Genomic DNA, 8,706 nt, shown 5'->3' on the forward strand with positions numbered 1-8,706 from the left:
CATCTTCAAGTTGTTAATTTATAGTTTTAAATCCAGTCCAGGCAACAGTGCACCAATGTTATAATCAATTCAGTCAACTCAGTCTTATGTGGTACATTTAAACATAATATTTCCTTCTCAAGATTGATTTTGCTTTACAAGTTTAAAGGGTATGTGAGCTAACTTTCAATGCATAATAAACCATCCCAAAGCCTAGTGGCTTGTTTAGCTCATGATTCTACAGATTGACAATTTGAGCTGGGCTCAGCTAGCAAGTTCTTCTGGTTTAGGTGAGGTCATTCATGTGCTTACAATCAACAGCCAGATCAACTTAAGCCTAACTGGCCCATGATTGCCTCAGCTGGAAAGAGTTATTTCTGCCCGTGTCATCAGTCACCTCCAGCAAAGTAGCCTAGGCATATTGACAGAGCAACCGGGTAGGGTTTCAAGAGAAAAAGAGAAGTTTGCACAGTCTCATGAGGCCTAGGCACAGAACTGACATATCACTTCTGCTGCATTCCATTGGCCAAAAGAAGTCACAAAAGCAAGCCAGGGTCAAAATGAGAGGAGTAGCCTCTGCCCCTAACCGGGGGGATTGCAAAGTCACATTGCAAAGGTGTGATTATAGGGAGAAGTAAAGGTTTGTGGTCATTTTTATTCAATCCATCACAAATAATCAAAACTCCATGAGTATATATCAGACATTTCATGTGAGATTGTCTCTATCTTCAAAAACCATATAATTTACTATCAGAGTTAGACATTTGAGTTAGACAATAGAGTGTGATATGTGGTATATGCTAGTTCCTCTGTTTGAGACCCTCTTTCTCCTATTCATATGGTATCCCTTAAGGTCTCAAAGAAATATTTCTTCTTCTGGAAAGCCATGACATGGAACAGTCTTGTCCCAGCAGTTCAAGTTGGCTTTTTATGTATTTTCCATATGACAAACTTTTCATCTGTGTCCATACTGAATTGTCACTTAGAAGTCACAGCACATTGAAACATAGGCCATTCTGTTGCCAGAAATTCATCACAAAAATGATAACAGAAAGAGAATAAAAACATAAAATACTCTTCATCTTTATGTCACACATTACATCATGAGAATTTTTGCATTTGTGCACTAGGTAATATCTCTGTTAGAGAACAGATGGAAGGCATAGAGGTTTTAAGCAGCAGGAGGGGTGATTTAATCAGATTTGTACATTAGAAAAATCACTTGTCTGGGATTGTAGGCAGAGATCCATTTGGAAACAAATTCTATAATCTTAGTGAGAAATGATGGGATATTTGAAGACAGAAAGAAGTCGCAAAATTTGAGAACTGTGTGTAACGCTGAATCTACACAGCATGGTTGGTTGATTGGAGGTTAGGAGTAATGAAGCAAGAAAAGTCAAAGATGACCTCCAGGTTTCTAGTTCAGGACACTAGGACCGGTCACGCCCCTCAGCGACTGGGAATTGAAAAAAGAGGTGTCACTTGAGAGAAAACATAATGAACTCTTTGAGAAAGGGTTTACTTTCAGGTTTGGACACTGGATATGGGCTAATGAATTTACGGACTTGGTAATAATGAGCTTATCATTGTCAATCACCCCAATCCTCTATTGGTACTAAACAGAAGGTCCTAAAACCTTTGACATATGAGCTCTTTAGAGAACTTGATGAAAACCATGGACTTAGTCACCAGAAAATAATATATATATCATCGACCACACACTTAATAAGTTCATCAACCCCCTACATGCTGGGCCAATGGAGTCTACATTAAGATTCCTTGTTCAAGTAATTAGATGTGTTGACATCATTCCAAGCTGGATCTCCTCCCAAGAAGAGGACAAATGTGAATGAAGCATGGTGCTTTGAAGAATAAAGGTCAAAAGTATGAATTAATTAACCCATTCAGCCTAATAGTTTTATTACCTAATAATGTATTTTTTAAACACTACAAATGTTTAATCTTATGCTCAATTATTTTTCTTACTTAATTTTTGTTAATACCTTCTTTATAATGAAATTTTTGACTCAAGATTTATTTTTAAGTAAAATCCGCCCACATGCATTGGTGGAAGTGAACATACAACTCTGTTTTTATGCTGAGTCACACACTAGGCTCCCCTCTTCCCTGAAGAAAGCATTTTTGGAAGACTGTGGAGTGACCATGCATCGAAGGGATTAAAGGGTTACTAGGGGTGAAGAAGGTGATAGAAAACAGGCTAGTTAATTCTCTTGACTTGAATAAGAATGCTAAGGTTAAAGTCGCTAGGATTTAACTCCACAAATATTCAGCACCTTATTTAACATATTAAATCCTCTTAATTAATTATTATATAAATAAAACAATTGTTTTTCACATTCATGATTTGGATTCCAACCAAAGCACAGCATTATACCAATTTTAAATTGTACAGCAAGGGCAAAAACAGCCTTAGAAGAATTATAAAATGAATGAAATATAACACTCTCTAACAATTTTCTGTTTTTCATACAAAGTCAACAATACCTAAGTATATTTAAGCAGAATTTACATGAGTCAAGCATTGGTAATCAGGTCATTAAACAGGTAACCTGGACAGTGAGAATGTAGTTTCTATAGAGCCAAAGACATCAGGGGAAGCTCAGTTCAATATTTTCTACACCAGCTCACAGATGGGAGCTTTAATGATTGAATCAATGTATTGGAGGAAGAGCATTAAGCTTTTAAATATTGCTAAATCTAACATATTTACAATGCTTTTCCTTTCCTGTATATACGCTACCACAATGACATATCACAACGATTTATTTAGGAAAAAAGAATATTCAAATCCCTGCTTTGTTTCTACGTGAGTTTCTATGTAAGGAATAATGCAAATATAGCCATTTTTGTTTGTATAGCTATTTCATGTTCTATTGAATGATCTATAAGGGAGTTACTATTTATATTTCTGATCTTTTCTTTTACAAAAGAAATTGTTCATCTATAATTACAGTTATGTAGTAAAGGATTTTCTTATTGAATTTTCCTTTTCAATGGAATTGATTTCTTTATTGACTCTAGAAGTGAAAACTAGTAAGTAGGATCTGGCATTAAAAGAATGTTTGGCCATATGCTTATATCATTTGCTATAATCTGAACTCAACTAGAATACTAATTGCTTTTGGCTTCTCATACAAATGAAAGGGCACATTTACCAATGAAAAGTCAGTGACTACTTCAAACAGGTATATAAATCCACTCTGAGATTCACTTCAATCTTTAACTGAAGAAATTATGCAAAGGAAAAACCAAACAAGGGATATGTGCTTGGCACAGTTGACAACATTCTGGCTTGAAGAGAATTAGCATATAGTACAACAAACTAGATACAGCATCATTCCCGTCTGCTTTTGTCACATGGCTCAGGAATGAAGACAATGAATGATTATGGCTGGGATGCTGGTTGGCTAACATACAAAGCCAGGGGTTCCAAATAACTCTGTAAATTTCTGGACACATAAAGTATGTTAAGATTTATAACAAAATATGCATGTTTATTTATAAGAAATGCTGGTTCGGAGGCTCTAGATGACTCAATTTATCTTTATAATCACTGTAAGAAAAATAAAGGGAATCACCTGTGCAATACGGACTTTGGAGGGTTATTGTCATGTTCAATGGACAACATGTTCAACCTGGGGAAAGCTGCTCCTCTCCTGGCTTAACATTAGTTTGGTATGCCTGTCTACTTGGCCCTATTCACTGTTTCCTGAGATGGGTGATGATAAGCCTATTTGTAATCATGTGAATTCCTTCCTGCATTTTTGACAGGCATGCTTTGAGTTATTTGAGAGGATGAGGGTAATGATTTACCGGTGACATTTCACTGTCTGTTAAGGGAAAAAATGGCACCATTCTTACATGATCCAGACAAGAAAAAGGTGCAGCCTTTTGAAGACTGTGACAAAAAAAGTAATAAATTAAAAAGTAGACCATGATGCATTATATTTTGACTGTGTATTACAAGTACTAGTATTGTCATACTATGGGTTTTTTTTTGTCTTTGCATAATTATGAGACACTTCAACCAGCAACGCCATATGTTTTTCTTGTAATGACAGTTACCAACAAATATTAAAAGGTTCATTTAGTGTTTTGACATAAAGCTATAACACATAAATTTTGGTTCAAAAGCCTGTTTTCTCAGAGAGATTAAAGCCAGTTTTGAGCAGATATGTCTCTGCTTATATACACAGGCAGATTTTTCTTTAAAAAATATAAAAAAAACTATGGAAACATTTCACAAGAAGGGCAAGTTAGGTGAAAGAAAAATGGGAGAAAATATGTTTTACTAAACCAAATAATAAAACATGCTTTGTGTTTGTTGGGTTATATTGAGGTATGTTCTAAATTCAGCAATAACTGTTCTTGTTGATTTAAATGGTGACTCTGAAAATGGGCAAAAACATAACTTTGATTCTTGTTCTACTAAAAGCATGAACAAATATTAATAAACAGCAATCTCAAGTGAAATCAGTATTCAGAGAATTCACTCCCTCTGAAAATATGCTTCCTGTCAATGTTAATTCTGGGGGCAAAGGAGTATTTTAAAAGCAATATGTGCCCATTTTTCTCTCAAAACACTGCTCTTCTTGGAAGGTGCTACAGTAAGATCTAATTATTTTTAAGAGCTATGGTCCCTTACAGCACCAGCTAACACAAAACTAATATAATAACTTTTGCCTGCCAGAATTTTAGAAAACATTGTGTTCACTGGAATTCCATTATACCACTGAAGTGATATCTGGGTCCAACCTGGAGCAAGAAAACTAACCCTCCACTAAATATTCATGAGATGCAATAATACACCATCTTCTTAATCCTCCCTTCAATTAGTTCCTTCTATGATCTAGGCTTTCAAAAAATAAAAGGATCACGGAATGAAATTTCTCACATCATCATGTTAATGTATCTTTAGATATTCCATGCTTTTCAAGGTGCCAAAATATGAATAGTGTGCTTTAAAGAGCCCACGTTTTCTAAATTTGTATATTAGTGAAGTTATGTGGAAGGATGTTAAAAAAAAGGTAAGTTATTTTTAAAATGTAAACTGTTGAGGCAATAAGTGAAAGAGCCAGCTAAAAGAATATTTTGCAGTTGTATGGGGTATTCTAGGCTATTTCACTATAAGTAGAAAATATCAAATGATTAGCAAAGTAAGTGTAGATGCTGAGGATTCATATGTTTTTATCTTTCTGTGTTCATGCCAAGTCATTTTAAATATTAAATATCCTTTTGGCCTCTGTATTATTAGACCCATACTACTTAATTCACATGCCTACACATTGAGTGTGAATAAAGGCCATGAAAGGAGAAAATAAAGAGGGAAGAGAAGAGAAGGAAAGAGTTGTATCAATGACACGTCCCCACAGTACTAAAAGTTATCAGTTCTTTCAGGGCACCTTAGACTGAACAAAGGAGATCGCAAGAAACACTCTGTCTACACAAGTGCTCCCCTGGACCCAAAACCTTCCATAGGCTCTCAAGAAATGGCAAAAAGCCTGGCATGGACCCCAGTACATTCCGGTCATGACAATCTTATTTAATTACTTCCCAGGATGGAAAAGGCATAGATTCAGAATCATACACCTCTGTCCTAAAGATTATCCAAATATTTTAGAGCAGAGAAATCTCAATCTTTGAAAAGTAGCTATATTACCATAACAAAATATTTTTGAAAACAGTTATCGTATGAAATCTCTTAGGTCCCAACGTCTGACTATATTAATAACCATCTTCATTTCTGAGCCAAATTTGGCAAATAGTATTACAATTTTATTTGAATATTGAGTTTGCCAACTAACAACTGTCCATTTATGCCCCCAGATAATTCACTTCTCAATTCACAGTAAGACCACATTCTGCATTTGCTTCAAGGTTTGCCAACACAGACCTACAACGGTTCTTCTGGGAATTCTGGTGGTTCCATATGCCCTGAAGCTTCGGCAAGCCAACTCCTAAGCTTAGTTAATGAGCAGACAGTAACACTCTGTTGGCAGAAACAACAGTCAGGTTTCAGATACCAAGAAAAAGGTCCTGAATCTTCTCTTTACCTGGAAAACTTGTGCTTGAAGGAAAAATCCATAGACAACATTCTCTTGTTCAACATGAACACCTCCAAATTAAAACAATATGGATCCTTTACCTTGTCTACTTATTGAATTACACCAATTTATACAACCATCTATTAAACTAGAGGAGCAGGCAATACAATATGTATTAAGGACACAGAAAAATGAATACCAGAGTCCACAGGTCAACCAAACTTTTTAGCCAACTTTTAATTTAGGCTTTTGAATTACATAACACTTCTCATCATTTTGGAATTTTCAGCATTGTCTTCCAACCTTCTTTCAGATTGTCTCTAGATCTTTCTTCACTGCTTTCTTTTTTTTTATCTTTTTGACACCAACAAAATATTTTTTTCCACTCAAGGAATAAAGTCCATTTATTCTTCTTATCCAAAAAGCTTTATCTGAGCCTTTATAATCACAATGAGCACACTTCTTTCAGTGTTTATTTAATTCTATATCTTCATCTTTATATCATGATATAGTAGCCTGCGCTAATCTTTAAGGAGGAGAAAACCAGTTCAGAACAGATGCCATCTATTTTGATATGGAACTTTCTTTCAGGTCAATATGATCTAGAGAAGCCTTGAGATAAGGAATAAGTATTATAGCATGAAAATCAAGACTTTCATGTGATTGGATGCAACATTCCACTCATTTAAGGTTTTCAATAATTGGTTTCAGATATTAACTCTCATAAACAATGTTATAAGTAGCCAATTTTGCAGATTCCTAGAGTTGCTACATTCTCTTATGGTTGAGTACCTAATTTGGGAATTTTATCCAGCTATGACACAGTACAGAAAACACCACTATCAAACAAAAAGAATCCATTAGGGCCACTTTTCACAAATAAGGATAAGATACTACTATTTCATTTTTCAAAAGGGGTCTTACTTCTCTTTCTTAACACTCAAATATATATACATATATATCATTTTAGACAGTTCTTCAATAAAGCAGTAAAGATTGTGATGTCTTTTTCCAGTTGATGGCTTCATAGATTAACTGCCTGTCCCAAATGTCTTGTTGAAAAGGTTAATATAACCTGCTCTATCATCATGTCCACACATGGGGTTTTTGCACCTGTTTTATGCCATATCTAAGAAATAAATCAAACTATTTATTTATGTAATTAAATAACTTCAAATATATAGGCCACTCTTTCTTCCCAGCATGAGACAATTTTGGGTGATTGCTAAGATTTAGTCACACCCTAATGTTACTGTGTGTCAAGGAACAGTAAGAATCTAAAAGTCTGTACCATAAGAAATGTTACAGAAATAAAGTCTAAAACTAGCTACTGAACCAAATGATTTGAATGAATCTTGTGTTAGGATTTTTGATTTACTGAAAATAATAAAAATGGTACAGTAAATCAGGAATATATTTTAAAAATTCTACTGTTGTTGTAAAAGCAGTGTTGATTTAAGTCAACATACTTAAGATGCATCACAAGATTTTCACTTAATTTCATTTGTTCCCCCTGGAAGTCAGCCAGAAATTAACGGTGTTAATAGGATGTATACATTATAAGTCTTGGGTCCAAATTTTAAAATAAACTTTTCAAAGTAATTCATGCACATAATTTATGTTGTAGTAAATGGTTTATAACGAAAAATAGCAAATTCTGCTCCACCCCTTCCCACTACTGATTCCCACTCCCAAGGGCCAACTACTTTTAACTCTCTTAGCTGTTTCTTTCAGTATTTACCTCCATACATTTTTTTTAATGTACAGATACTGGTATTTTAAATTTCTTAGTTTTAGGCACTATCTGCCAACTTTCTTTTACAGTGGATAAAAATTTATCTTTCTTATACTGCCATCATTCTACATCCCACCCACCATCTAACTCCATATTCCCAACATATATGTATATGTTAATATATTAACTATAGTGTTATATATCATTATTCAATATATATGATATTGACATGCACATGTTAATATATTAAATAAAAGCTAGTGTTTATGTTATCATGTATGGGTGTTATACAAAGCACATTTGAGTGATAGATATATGTGTCTGTGTGTGTGTTAATACATATGCATACACATATATAAAATCTCATGCATGAATTTTCTCTTTCTCCTATATTTTTCCTCCAGAGCCCCTGGCATGCCTGCTGCAGTCTAGACCGGTTTGTCTTGACCCTGATGAACTATAGTTGTCCTGGGATTTTCCTTTATTGACATCTTTAGATACCCCTTCATTGCTCTCCTGCATTGGGTTCCCCTTTTCATTAATCATTTGTATTTCACTTTCTTAGTTTATTCCATATTTTGCTTAAGTGTATCCTTTAGTAACTTCTCAAGAAAGTGTGCACTAAAACTACATGTTTTGAGTTTTTCATGTTTGAAAATATCTTTATTGTGTTCTTAGCCCTGAAGGATGATTGAAAATAATTTTCATGGTGAATATTGTAACCGTTGTTCCATCGTTGCTTCCAATGTTGTTATTAAGAGATCTTGTTCCATTCAGGATCCTTTGCATGTCAACTCTTTCCCTCTTTGGAAGCTTAAGGATTTTCTTTATATCTCCACGGTACTAAAATTTCATGATAATGTGGTTTAATGTTGGCTTCTTTCTTTCATTGTATCAGTATTTTCTTTCTGAAACTTAAGTTCTTCA

Source organism: Propithecus coquereli, unplaced genomic scaffold, assembly GCF_000956105.1.
Source record: "Propithecus coquereli isolate 6110/MARCELLA unplaced genomic scaffold, Pcoq_1.0 Scaffold37, whole genome shotgun sequence".
Classification (NCBI taxonomy): domain Eukaryota; kingdom Metazoa; phylum Chordata; class Mammalia; order Primates; family Indriidae; genus Propithecus; species Propithecus coquereli.